Source organism: Python bivittatus, unplaced genomic scaffold, assembly GCF_059951505.1.
Source record: "Python bivittatus isolate LINGU-HERP-01145 unplaced genomic scaffold, Pbiv_v1 ctg000080_np1212, whole genome shotgun sequence".
Classification (NCBI taxonomy): Eukaryota; Metazoa; Chordata; class Lepidosauria; order Squamata; family Pythonidae; genus Python; species Python bivittatus.
In genome coordinates, this window is record NW_028277035.1 from 32,144,344 (window position 1) to 32,158,363 (window position 14,020).

At 39.0% G+C, this 14,020-nt stretch overlaps 1 long non-coding RNA gene across 1 annotated transcript in view; it reads left to right on the plus strand.

The window, feature by feature from the left end:
* LOC148216657 (uncharacterized) overlaps positions 1–14,020 on the plus strand; it is a 64,437-nt gene that overhangs the window by 37,539 nt on the left and 12,878 nt on the right. Inside the window, exon 4 of the long non-coding RNA XR_015794777.1 lies at positions 9,108–9,265. This is a non-coding gene — a long non-coding RNA (uncharacterized LOC148216657). The remainder of the gene's footprint in view (positions 1–9,107; positions 9,266–14,020) is intronic.

Here is a 14,020-nt window from a genome sequence, read left to right on the forward strand (position 1 = left end):
CAAAGAGACTGCAAGAGAGTGGTCTCTGGCTGGTTTTGAACACTGGGAGTCAAGGGAATAGCCATCTTACTCAAACTGCAGTTGGAGCTTTTAAAGGGACACTAAGTTGACATACTTCCTTTTCTAGTAACATTCAAAAATTGCTTGTTAACTACTTTTCAGCTATTAGAGACCTTTGGAAAGACAAGTTGGAAAATACTGGCTGAGTCTGCCTTCAATCCTTAACGAAAGAAAATTTAACTACAAGCTTAAGAACTTAAAAAAAAATGAAATGAACAGCAAAAAGCTAATTAAGACTTTGATTTTAGAAAGTTATGAATGGATTAAGGGTCCAGATAAATTTGAAATAAGATTTTGAAATTAATTATAAAGAATCCTTCCTGTGGGAAGTGGACTTGTTTTGAATTTTTTCTAAGACATAATAGAGATAAGCAATTTTAAAACTTGGACTCTAGAGGGAACTAAAGATTTTAATTAAAGGAGAAGAATACATAAACCCCAGTAACACTTACAGAATGATGCAAAATATTATAACATTGGTAATACTGACGGACACTTTTGAAAAATGGGATCAGAAGGTAATATCAACAATGACAATAGAGATATTTGCTTCTATGGATAAATTGTGTCCAAAAAATGTTATGGAAGAAATGGCAGAAGAGGAACAAGTTTTATCTGACAAGACAGAGACAGAATTGACACTGAAAGTGGATCTACAAATGACAGGCTACAAGAATGACATGGAAAAAGATATCTCATTTGACATACAAAAGAAATTGGTTGATGCTTTAAAAATCAAAAGGGAATTACAAATAATAAAGCAAGAGAGTGATGTGAATAATTCTTTAACATTGGATTTACAAAACAGGTTTGTTAAAGCTTGGATGAATCTTGTGAGAAGGGGCCAAAAATAAATGAAAAGAAATCAAGTTCTACAGCATTACTTGAATGGACTAAAGATTAAGATTGTTAGAAGTAAAAGGAAGGAATATAAAGTTGGTCTATTTGATCAAGGTTAAAATAGATATGTTGTTATTTCTGGCAACCCTTAATGGACTTTTGCTGACATCAGGACTGAAATGACGATGCTTTATGGATTTGTTTATAGATAAGAGATGGGACATGGGATGAAGAGATCTTTGGTTGTAAATTAAGAGGAGGTGAAAAGTTACTAAAACTGTTTATACTTTTTGTGATGAAGTTTGGAAGTCACTTCTTTATATATTTCTTTTCCTTTACTATATTCTTCCTTTTATTTCTTTTCTTTAAAATTTTAATTTGGATACTATTTACGGACTGTAATCACGTGCATAGACTTCTGCCATATCTGAAGTTCAAGTTTCTTTTAAGATAAGGTTTTATCTTAAATCATAAATGTAAGGATGGGCTGTTTTGGATTAGTTACAAATTCCTGTTAATTCTTAGTCTTTTGACTGAAAATTCTTATCATTTTGGCTTTGTCAATTTCTGTTTTGACTTTAATACTAGTTCTTAACATGCAAAATTGTATATGATTATCTTTATATCTATTCCAATTTAATACTATTTGTAAGAATAATGGTGGAAGTGTTTTCCTTTTTCTTTCAACATTACATGATTTCCTATGTAGTTTTATATTTTGTAAATCTTTAATGTAATCTCTTTCTTTTCTTTTCTCTTCTTTATATTTTTACTTTTCTCCCTTTTCGTTCTGTAAGAAACTTTAAAAATAAGAAAGCAAGCTTAACATGCAAATGCTTATGAAACCACTAGATGTCCTTCTAAACTTCTGATCCTGCTGGAAAAGTTTAGACATGGCACTTATTCGATGCTGCTTACTTCTGTCTATGACAGATAGGAAAGGCAGTTTCTGTCTCATATAGGGCTAGCAAAGAATTGGAATTTTCTCTATCTTTTTGCTTTGTCTAGTTTATCCAGAGTTTTGCAGCCCAGATCTGATAGCCCTAATATTATGCCAAAGAGAAATGAGCTGAGATGCTTTATTTGTCTAGAAGAGTGTCATCAAATTCTGTGTGTGTGTGCGTGTGCCTTTGAGTCAGTGTTGACTCCTGATGACTGCCTAGACATGTCCCTGCAGTTTTCTTGGCCAGGTATTTTGGAAGTGGTTTGCCATTGCTTGCTTCCTAGGGCTGAGAGGGAGTGACTGGCTCAGGGTCACCCAGCTGGCTTTGTGCCTAAGGCAGGACTAGAACTCAGGATCTCCCGGTTTCCAGCCTCTTGCCTTAACCACTACACCAAATTGACTTTTAGACCACTAATTCAGAAGATTCAGGAACTGCCCCATTAAACAGCACATTTCTGCATTTTTATCTTTAAGAGCATGGACATTCATGTATTTCATTGAATGAGATTAATGTACTTGTGTGCCTTTCTGCACTAAAATCTACACAAAAATTTAATCCAGAATTAAGGATTTACTTTTCACTTGAAGTAGTTTATGTGCCCAATGGCATAATAGCATTGTCTCTTAGCACAGACTGGTAAATCTATGTCTGCCTCTATTGCTCTTTTATATTCTTCCCAACAAGTAAAACCCATGAAGCTGCTTGGTTGTCAGTCAGAACCAGCACAAGCCAGTGGAGTTGGGATTCTGGGCTGGGTTAAGAGTGATTCAAAGTAGCTGTGAAACTGACTGGAAGATGATAGGCCAGTTGCTATCTCACCACCTGTCCTTTTTCACAAGGTTGTTAGGATGCTAGAGTTCTTTTGGGTAGGTTAAAAATGTAACAAAGAAGGAATGAGATGGCATGTTTGCTTTATTTATTTAGGAGAAAAATGTATAAGCCCCTTCCTCTTATAAGAGAAATGCCCATGTAGGCAAATCTGTGACCCTCCATACAATAAGAGATGCCAGGAGTAGCCCTGAGGGTCATAGAGTCTTTATCCCTGATTTAGAGCTGGTTTGTTTGTTTTTGAGGGGCAATTATCCTCAATGTAGTGTTTACTTTTTTACATTACTCAATAGTAACATACTGCTTATATATGGCTATGTTAAATAAGTTTTTCCATAGTCCAGTTTTCTGGATTATAACATCACTCTGAACCAGAAACTAATCCCAGATACAACATGATGACGACGACGACGATGATGATCCATCAAGTCAGTGTCAGCTCTTTTCAGCCACACAGAAAGATTTCCTCCAGGGCAACATACTAAACTAGACTAAATTGTGGTTGCTTTGTTTGTGGTTCAGTATACTGTGTGAACAGTAAATGCATTCAGTCAGGTGCATAAACATTCTGTAAGCAAGGGAAATAAACCTTCATTAACCAGGAACTCTTGGTTCCTCTGCTTTATTTTGTTGTTTGCAAGCATATAATTTAATCAAGGTTATGTTTATTTCTTCTGTCTTTTACAATGAATCTTAGTTGTCCTTCAGGGGACTCAGGGTACAGCAAATGATTCTCTTCCCAAGTTTATCTTCACAATGATAACACTGCAAAGAATGAGTCTGGTGCAGTTGTTAAAGGCACCAGGCTAGAAACCAAAAGACTGTGAGCTCTAGTTCTACCTTAGGCACGAAGCCAGCTGGGTGACTTGGGGCCAGTAAGGAAGCTGTCAAGCTATAAGAAAGTCTTCAGTTCCTCCATGCATGATCCCATGAAGGAGATTTCCTGTCCCCACCCTTCCATGTACTGAAAAAAGAAACCTGACATATGGATTGGAACTAAGACACTGCTACAAGTGAAGTGTCAATGAAGAGAGGGCCTCTCCATACAGTCATATCCTTCTGTTCTATACTCAGCCCTAACACAATGTAAGGGAGACCCTCATCTACTTCCTACTCCTTCTGTTTCTAGTTCCGTAATGCCTAAGAGACTCGGTTGGAGGCTGCTGATACATTTCCTTCCATCTTTTTGCCTGTTCTCTGTAACTCATCCATCCTTCTTTTTGTTTTCCTTGGTTGCCGCGGAAGGCAAACAGACATTTATAAAGTGCTTAATCTAACCCTCAGATGGAATTGTCTGCCTGAATTGTGGCTATGTCTTAAAGCAATCATCTTCACTAGCTGGAATTGACAGAAAGTCCTAATTTTTCAGGAAAGGAGATGAACCTTTTCTACCTTAACTCTTCACATTGAACTAAATTTCCAATGATAGTGTGCAACTAAGAGAAGTAGCATAGTTGAGTCTGAAATCTCCTAAGGACAAATCATATTATGATTATAGATGGTAATTTGAGTAACCATCTTCCTTCCTTCCAAGTCTCCCTTCTGATGACCTGAAATGGGAAGTAGAAGCTGAAACACTGGCTGGTTCACAAATAAGCTGTAATTTGATTTTGGGTTAGTGTGGTGTGTAAATCCACACTTAGTGGTTTATAAACCATGGGTTATGTTTCATGCATTGACTATATCTGTCCACTTGTCCTTCATTAAACAAAGTATGGCTTAGTATAATATGGACATACACTCACTGAATGTATTAACCCATATTAACAAAATCGATTGATATAGAAAATAAATCCTGAAATAGTAACTTCTAAAACAATGTAAAGTCTCTTCAGTTTGACAAATAACCATAAACCACATACATCCTTTTACTTTGGAAAAACTACAGAGCTGTATTTATGGGAGAAGAGACTGGATCAGCTGCAAACTACCATATTTTTCCATCAATAAGACACCCCCATGTATAAGACGACCCCCACTTTTCCAACCCAAAATTAAGAAATCAATATTTTAAAGATAGCGCAGAACACATTTTTATTTAGTGATTAGGTAACATTTATCTGATACACTCGGTGGGAGTAGTTCCAGACTGTCTCTCTGCAGCTCTATTTCCACGCTCTTTTGCATAACTGGTTACATTCAATCACGAGTGAAACTGCTGATAGCTTGTCTCTGCAAACAAACTTCCTCCAATTGGTTTGTTCAGCATCAGCTGACGTCACATAAGGCTCGTGATTGGAGGAAGCCTGTTTGCAGAGACAAAGTATGGGCAGTTTTGCAACCGCGTGGTTCCTTGGCTTACTTCCCTGGATAAGACGCCCTTCAATTTTTAGTCTAATGATTTTAGAAAAAAGTATCGTCTTATAGACGGAAAAATACGGTATGTTGTTACTAATGAAACTGATCATCTGTGCAGAGGAATAAATTATCAGAGTGCCCTATTCTTCACTCTGTCCTGTTCCCTACTCAGTTTTTAGAAAACTTGTGATCTGGCCTATGGGCCATAGAATTATGACTAAGTCTTCCATATCTAGGCTGCAAACCAGACAACCACTAGATGGCAGCAAAGATATACACAATCGTAACTGTTTGAAAGCTATACAGAATTGTAACTCTTTGCTGACATCTAATGGTTGTCCAGTTATTTGCAGCTCAGATATGGTAGTCCTATTTATTTATTTATTTATTTGACTTGGACACCACCCAACTTCAATCTACTCTGGGTGGCTCACAGAGTAAAAACAAATGACAATATAAAATTCAGATAAAGAACAATGAACAAAATGGTGAATCTGGCCAACAGAAACATACAAACCCCATACAGGGGGCTACAACCACCTGAGTCTAATGCCTGGGAGAAGAATGCCATCAGGGTGGGAGCCATCTGGACCTCATGGGGAACCTCATTCCAGAGGGCAGGTGCCACAACAGTAAAGGCACACTTCTGCACTCCAGATAAAAATGGCACTGCCTGGGAAGGGTCATTGGAGAGACCTGGAGGGGCCTGAAGCTCACCAACCCTATCCGATTGAACTAGTCAGGCTGATATTATAGACACAGGTGGTTTCTCAAATAACCAGGCCCTCTGCCATGTAGGGCTTTATAAGTCATAGCCAGTATCTTGAATCACACCTGGAAGCAACAAGTGCAACTCATGAAGCCGGGGTATCACATGGGCATACTGAGGCATGCCTGTCACTACTTGCACTGCTGCATTCTGGATCAGTTGAAGCTTCCGGGTAGTCTTCAAGGGCAGCCCCACGTAGAACATTGTTTCAGTAGTCGAGCTATGGGATAACTAGGGTGTAAGTGACTATCTGAAGGGCCTCCCAATTTAGGAAAGGATGCAATGGGCACACTAAATGTGCAAAGACCTCTTGGCCAATTTCTGGCTAATTGAGCAGGAGCTGTGAGTCCAGGAAAACCTTCAGATTGCATACTACTCTTGAATGGGGAATTGTTATCTCATCCAAGGTCAGAGATGGAATATCCCTTGATCTAGGTGGCCCTAACATTTATAGTCACTCAGTTTTGGTAAGATTGAGTCAAAAACAGTTTCTCCCCATCCAAACCTTCACAGCCTCCAGGTACTGGGACACAACCTTGACAGCTTCACATGGCCAGCCCAAGATTGAAAGATAACTGGCTGTACTTTTGATACCGAACCCCAGACTGGGGGATGACCTTACCAAGCAGCTTCACGTAGATGTCGGAGAAAAGGGGAGAAAGATTGAGCCCTGTGGCACCCCACAAAGGAGGAGCCTAGGGAGAAACCTCTCCCCCACAACAACAACTGAAACCAGCCCCAGAGGAAGGAAGATAATCACAGTAGCCCCCGTTCCCAAACACCCAAAGCTGGCCCAGAGTACATATTTTTGTTACGGTCACCGACCAGAATTGCAAACAAAAACACATTAAAAATAAAAATAGAATAAAAACAAAACAAGATATTACAATTGGTGATGAGTTTATCAGTGGATAATAAAATCTGCCTAATTTTACAGGCAGTATAACAAAATTTAGCTATGTTCAAGGAGACTGAATCATATCATGATCTGATAACAACAACTGTACATAAAAAAGATCAGAATTTCCTGGGTGTTTTACCAGGTAAGGAGTTATAAGGTGGGTCCTTGAGTCCTTATAGAGGGTACAGTGTACAGTAGCAGGACAGGGGCTGTAGTTTGAACAGTCCCTTGTCCATAGGGGCACAGTCTCAGGTCATGGGGTATTTTTTTTGTATCGTCCTGCCAAAACTGCTGTAGGGAGAGCATTGGAGCGTACTGAAGTTAGTGCTCTTCGGAATTTGGAAACACTTATGTGGTGTAAGTATCTCACTGGTTTGTAAACTACTTGGGCTTGATTATTGAGAAAAACATTCTTAGGTAGAGCTGTTTGGTCCTGTTGGGCTTCCAGGTCTTTGGTATGGTATTTAAATATGCTGAGTGTACGCTCATAACACTTCGTTAGGAATGCCTCTTTGGAAAAGCCAAGATATTGAAGTTTTTGTGAAATTGTCCTGAACTATATTGATTTGTAATTGTCCTCAATAAGGAAAGAACTCAAACCTGTGGGAAAGAAGAGTAAATTCAACCAATGTGCTATGGTACAGGTCCATGTTTCATAGTTCCAAGGTCTGTCCTTAAGTCGAATTTGTATGTAAGCTGGAACAGTATTATTGTATAATGCTGTGTAAGTAGTACTGTGTAATGAACTCCAACCATTGTGTATTTAACTTGAATTTTGTTACAATAGGCTCCGTTCTTAACCATGGATCATCCTTAAACTGGGCATTCTTAACACGGGGACTACCTGTAGCCCTGCCTCCCTCCTTGGCCCAGAAGAATACCATGGTCAACAGTACTGAAAGCCACAGGGAGATCAAGGCTGTTTCCATACTAAATCCTAGCTTGAAACCTGACTGAAATGGATCTAGATAATCTACTTGCTCCAGAGTTGTCTGCAGCTGCAGGCCAACCACCTTCTCAGCTGCCTTCCTGAAGAAAAGAAGGTTGGAGACAGGACAATAATTATATAAAACCTAATTATGACTGTTAGAAGGAGACTTTATTACTGCTGACACTTACACTGGTATTTCCTACATGCAATTGGCCTATATTCTAAAAGTTGCTTATATTTTAGAAGCTTGATTTCCCTCCCCCCACAACTAAGCTTCCTTTCCGTAACTTTTTTGGCTCCCCTGAATGGCTCTGTGGAAAATGCTAAAAGGCTAATGTGAACTACTTTGCTTAATGTAACATTCTTTAAGAAAAAGCAGCTTAATGAAATCAAATAAAGCCTCCATAGTATTTAAATATTACATCTTAAGCAAGGTTCTTAGATTATTATCCAAATGGTGAGTAATGAACGAATGATGTTTGCAAAATAAATAAATAAAATTGAGAAGCAGAACCCTGCTGTATTTTCTTCCATGTTCTGCTACTGCAGTTTGATTTAATGACTTTTTTTCTAGTTTTGCTTTTTTTTGCTAATATAAGTACTTGGAAGGGGAAAAAAAGAACTGGGAGAATGTGCTCCACTAAATATTAATCCAAGCAGTGGAGGCTCATTAGGGATCCAGGAATGTATTGGGGTGGGGGGAGATTTCATGGGGAGGGGCTGTTGTGGGTTTTAATTAAGCCAGAAGTTCAGTACAACAAAATTGCCATAGAAGAAAAGTGAGCCAGAAGTCCAAAGAAGCTTTGAGTTGTGGTGAAAAAAAGCAATGGTATTTTGAAATGAGATGGATTTATGTCGAAGAATTGATCATATCATTACTGTGTAGGCATTTTTGGTCCCTTATTTTTTCACTCTGTTCATATAGTATGGGAATGAAATTAAAAAGGGAGCTAACACATGGGAGAAGGTTGATTTTTTTTTTAAAGGTCTCAGTAGGTGACGGCAGGAAAGGTTGCTTTTAAATGCAAGATGTGGCTAAGGGAGTTGTCTGTCTGTCTGTCTGTCAGGCCTAGCCCAAAGAACTCCTGGAGACCATGCAGGTTCAATCAGCAAGGTTTATTTGCCAGCACCTGTTTACAGAAATCTTCTCAGACTGACCAGCAGTTCCCAGGCACAAGTCTCTACTATCTTCTGGAATGTTTCGGGATGTGCCCGCTTTCTCCGCTTATCTCCAGAGCGTTGCTCTGGAGACGAGAGCACCGTTTTCACCCCCCTTCCTCCATTCCAGTCCATCACACTGTCCTCCTTTTACTTCACTTTTTTTAGACATGCCCCATGCAAGTTACAATGCTTTAAACATGTCCCACACTCAGTTGATCAAAGCTGTTTGGGCTCCCCTCCTTCTTACACATGCAGATACTGCCTGTTGAGATGACTATCTCTGGCATTTTAAAACAAAAGAAATAAAAAGAAAGACAAACAGACCCCCATGTATTAGAGCCTGCATATAATAAATTTAAACAATCTTTCTCCTAGATTCCTACTGAGTGATGAAGCCCAGATATGACACAGGCACATTTTAGCCCCTGTCCAAGCCACAGAGATAGAGGTGAACCTCTTGGTGAATGGTAGAGAAGTTGACTGATACTGAAATCATCTTTGAAGATCCTCATTTGAAAAGTGGCTGCATTGAGGTAACAAAATGTTGTGCCCATTTATTCTATTGCACATCAGAGCAGGTGGTGATACCCAGCCAATACTAGCTGATCTTGAAAAACCAAAGCATGGTTGAACCTGGTTAATACTGAAAGGGAGCTACAGACTGGATTGCAAAGATAGCAAGCAAACAAGCAAACATCCTAAAAGAAGGGAATGGTAACGATGCCCATACTGCTGCCCAAACCCCAACATCTACAGGTCCATGAGGCCACCAGCAGCTAAGTTCAAGTTGTGAGACTCTACTGTTCTTTTGCACAGATGGTCCTGATCGTCTAGTGTTTAATTCAGTAGAGCATCAAATGATAGCCTATATCATCTTAGAAGATAAGCCATTAAGAATATTGCCAAAGTAGATATGAAGACAGAATTAGTATTTGTCTCTGGGACAGGGGTTTCTTCCACTATCAGTTTCATAGTCTGTTTTAACTGGTAAATGAAGTTTTTTTGTATGAGTTGATATTCTGGTAAAGAATGAAGGGACAGGTCTGTTGACTATTTGATTTGATTTTTGTTTTTTGCTTAGAAGGCCATTAGGAAATGGTGATGGGAAGTAGACAAGAATGAATTGCATTTACAGTTTTCCCCCCAAGGAAAAAAAATTCCAGAATCACCCAATTCACATCTTGATTAATTAGTAGATAAGTTCTAAAACAATTTTATGCATGCCAGCTGAATTTACAGTACAATACTATACACTCAAATTCTGTTGCATATCTTTGGCAATACTTAATCTCTAGTAAGGGTGCACAGAATACTGTAGCCTTTTTCAAGTATAATTTGACAAAATGACTGTGTTTTGTAGGTATGGTTGAAGTTTGGTTTTTCCTCAAGTTAATGGTAATTAGACTTGCTATTCTGGTCTTTGTTATGTCTGCCTTTTGTTGACTCTATAAATGAGATTTAGATTAGGTTTTTATTTATAGAGTTTTGAGAAAAAGCAAAGCAGTCTACATTCCTATCTTATGCTACACATGGAAACTGTCTGTAATTTCAGATTTAAAAGATGCTAATACTACAGCTTCACCTGAGAATGTTTTCAAGGCAAATGTTATGCTTTGAAAGAGTGTGTGCAATTGTTCCTTGGGGGACGCTTCGCTGAACCCAGACTTACATAAAGGATGCTAATTGAGGATGCATGTATTAAGTATCCTTGTGTCCTGAAAGCTAATTAAATTATGTTAAAGTGAGGGCAGTGTCCTCATCACAGCTCCCTGGATGATTCTAACCATCAAGGGTGCTTTGCCTCTTTACAAATGCAACTGTAGCTTGCAAAAGGGGAACAGAAGAAGAGAGGGAAAACGTCTACAACTTGCTTGGTATACAGGGTACTCATATGCTGGTTTAGATCTGGTTAAGTGTTGCTTAGATTTGTTATTCTTGTTTCAATACTTATGAAGGAATGCTCCCAAATTCACTAATACCCATATTATTATTTTGTATGATCACTTGTAAAATTGCTATCAGAGCATTCAAGCTTTTGTCTGGGGGAAAGATATTCTGCTGGTGTTTAAACCACCTTACAAGGGGTTTGCATTGTTTTGCTTTATTTTTGGTAAGAGACATGTTGACTCCACACCAGGACTCTTGGTTTAATAGTCAACTCACATGTATACTATTGCTGTTCTCTAGGTGTGACTTTTTTTTTTTTTTTACAAATGCAATTCTATTCTAAACTATGCTTTTGTATATGTTAAAAAAAGAGAGGAGATTCAGAAGCATCTGCAGAAACAATATTTAATATTGCCAGCCAGTGAGAATATACTGTATATTGGGATAGGCAACCTGTGCCCAATTGATGATTTTGTGCAGTCCCATAGGGAAGGCCCTCCTGGCTTATGACTACATGTTGATAACACGGACTTTTGCTGAAACTTGATTATTGTCAAATCTTACATAGTTGGTGAGACCAAGGAAGAAAGAATAATTTAGACTTCAGTAAGGACTCTTTTATATGAGTCCCTGGTAAATACAGAATATTGAAAACTATAACAGGAACTTCTCATTATATGAGTTAATTAAGGAGTCTCTTTGAAATACTTTTTCCTATCTCTTGCAGCACCTGGAGTGAGTTTTTTCTCAGTTTCTCACACTTCGGGGTTATGCAAACAAGAGCAAGTAATGTCAACTAATGCCAGTATGATCATTCCTCTCCTGAGTACAGAATATTGCTTCCATCTTGTAAGAAAGTATATTGCCCTATTTGTTTTGCATCAAGCCACTTCTCCCCATCCCTGTGTGCATTTCAGATTGCCTACCTCTTCATGTATCTGAATGAAAAAAACAGGCAAATAGTTGTGGTAAAGTTACAGCAAAAGTGCTCTAGAAAAGAGCTTAGGCACTACGGATAGTATGCACATATGAATGATTTGATTTGATTACAAATGATTGAACTGTAGCAGTTCCAGTCAGCTTGGCCAATGGAATGGGAAGTTGGAAACACCTGGAAAGCCACAAGTCTCTCATTAGCTGGGAAATTTTTGTTGTAAGTATGCTATAGACATTATCTCAGTTTAACATTAATTGATCTGATTCTGAACACTTGAAGGATTCCTTTTCTATTTTCCTTTCCACAAAGGTGCACAGATGCAAGACTGGGAATTCAAATCATTACCTAAAGTGGCAAGATAGCAATTTTTTCTGTATCCATATTGGCTTTTTGGATAAACCAGGAAATTATTCAGTTGATACGAGTTTTGTATAACCCTATTGGACTATGAAAAGTTAGTAACTGCTGTGATGGTTGTTCATGCAGTGCTGCTTAATGAATTTGTAATCTCATGCACTTCAAACTTGGTCCCAGTGACTTCCCAGTATGTTGATATCTGGATAGTATGTTGATATCTGGATAGTAAGAATGAAACTTGGATCATTAATGCAGATCACTAGACAACTGTTAACAAAAGTTGGGTCACTTCTGTCCTAGACCACATAAGAACAAGTTACGTGTGAGTGGTGACAAGTTCTGTATCCCATTACTAATTCCACATAGTACTTGATGTTGACAAAAGGCAAGGAAATGTTTCTTTTTTCTTCTCTTTTTGTCTTAGCACTGGAGTGTGCTTTTAGTACCTCTGCATTCTAGCACTCTTATTAAAATGGAAACTGGTTTAGCCTAAGTCCAGAAGATATGTAATGTTAAAATTTACAAACAGGAGAAGGGAAGTGAGACTAATTTAGCAAATGAAGGAAGGGAGGGCTGAGGAAATGCACCATGCTCTCCCACTTCTGTCAATCAGGAATAACCATTTCATCAACGTATGATATATACCCTTCAATGTAAGCAATCACTGGCCTTTCATTGGTCCAGAGCAGGGATCATAAAACAGTGGGCCATCAGATACAGTTGTTGCAGTACAATTCCAGGCAGTTTCATCCACCGTGATCTATAGTGGATGAAGCAGGAATTAGAAAACCATCCCCTATCTGAACTGATTTTTCCTTTACTATATTTGCCACAACAGGAGTCTATTGTGGGGTGTTCAGACCTTAGCTTACCTCTCAATTCTTTCCCCTTTATTTCTGGCATTTCCAGCTTTTTCCTCAGCCAGATGTCAAACAAAAATAGCCAGGGGGCATCTGGCTGGGCATCACCTGTTTAGGGATGAGAGAGGATTCTTTTAGGTTTGATTACTGGGTGTGGTTCTTAGGGACTAGCGCTTAGTGACCAGTTTCCGTGACATTTTATAATACAATTTTAATGTTTTCTCTGCCAGATCTGGCCTGTTTTCAAGCTCTTTCTTTTGCCAGCTTCTCCCTCCACATCAAATTTGGTCCCGTGCTGTTCAGTTTTCACAGCGTTAGCATGCTGATGGGCAGATGGCCAGAGTCCCCTATCCCTGTACATAGCTTCTTTCCAACATTATGTCAGGTCAGTAAGAATAAAAACTCTTGAATCTTATTACAGTCAACCAACTTTGCTTCTTGTTATTTGCTTCTGCATGAGTGGTATAATAAACTCAGCAGGCCAGAGGCAAAAGGAATTGGTTGAGGGACCTGAGAAAACACAGTGATGATTATACTGTAATATTACTGCTTAATACTATTACAAGATCTTGGCTGCAAAACTCCAGAAAGCAACTATATAGCAGCAGAGTTCCGGGATCTTTCTGCTGCCGTCTAGTGGTTGCCTGGATTTTTGAAACCCAGATCTGTCAGCCTTATCTTGTGCCAAGCAGACCTGCCATTGGTTATTCATCAGCCAATTGTCTCCCTCAGAATACCGTTCATTCTTCCTACCAGTGACAATACATTTCTTTAGCAGCCTGTATTGGGTCTGTACTGCGCTGCACTATCTTGGCAAGACATTATCTCAATACAGCAGTCACTGAATGCCAGTAAGGATCCCTAGGGAGGAGAGGCTGTTGGTGAAGAAAATGAGCAGACCTACATTCATTGATAGGATAGCAGAGCCTATCAGCTCTCTGATCAAGCCAGGAGGCCTCTGCCAGTCCTTATCCTGCTTCCAAACTTTCTTGACAGTAAGGAGATGTTATGTCACAAACTCCTGCAGGCCACTGGGCACTCCAACACCATTTTTATCTCCTTAGTTCCTCACTCTGCTTTCTTCCCAATTGCTTTTACTCTGTTAGGCTTCTCCCTTTTCCCTTAATTTATAAGCATTTGTGTATGTTGCAAAGCAAAGCTGATACCCCCCATTAGGTTTATTTCTGCCCAAATGCCTTAGGGTAGAGAGGGGAGGACAGAACAGGTCTCCTGTTGAATAGTGTGAC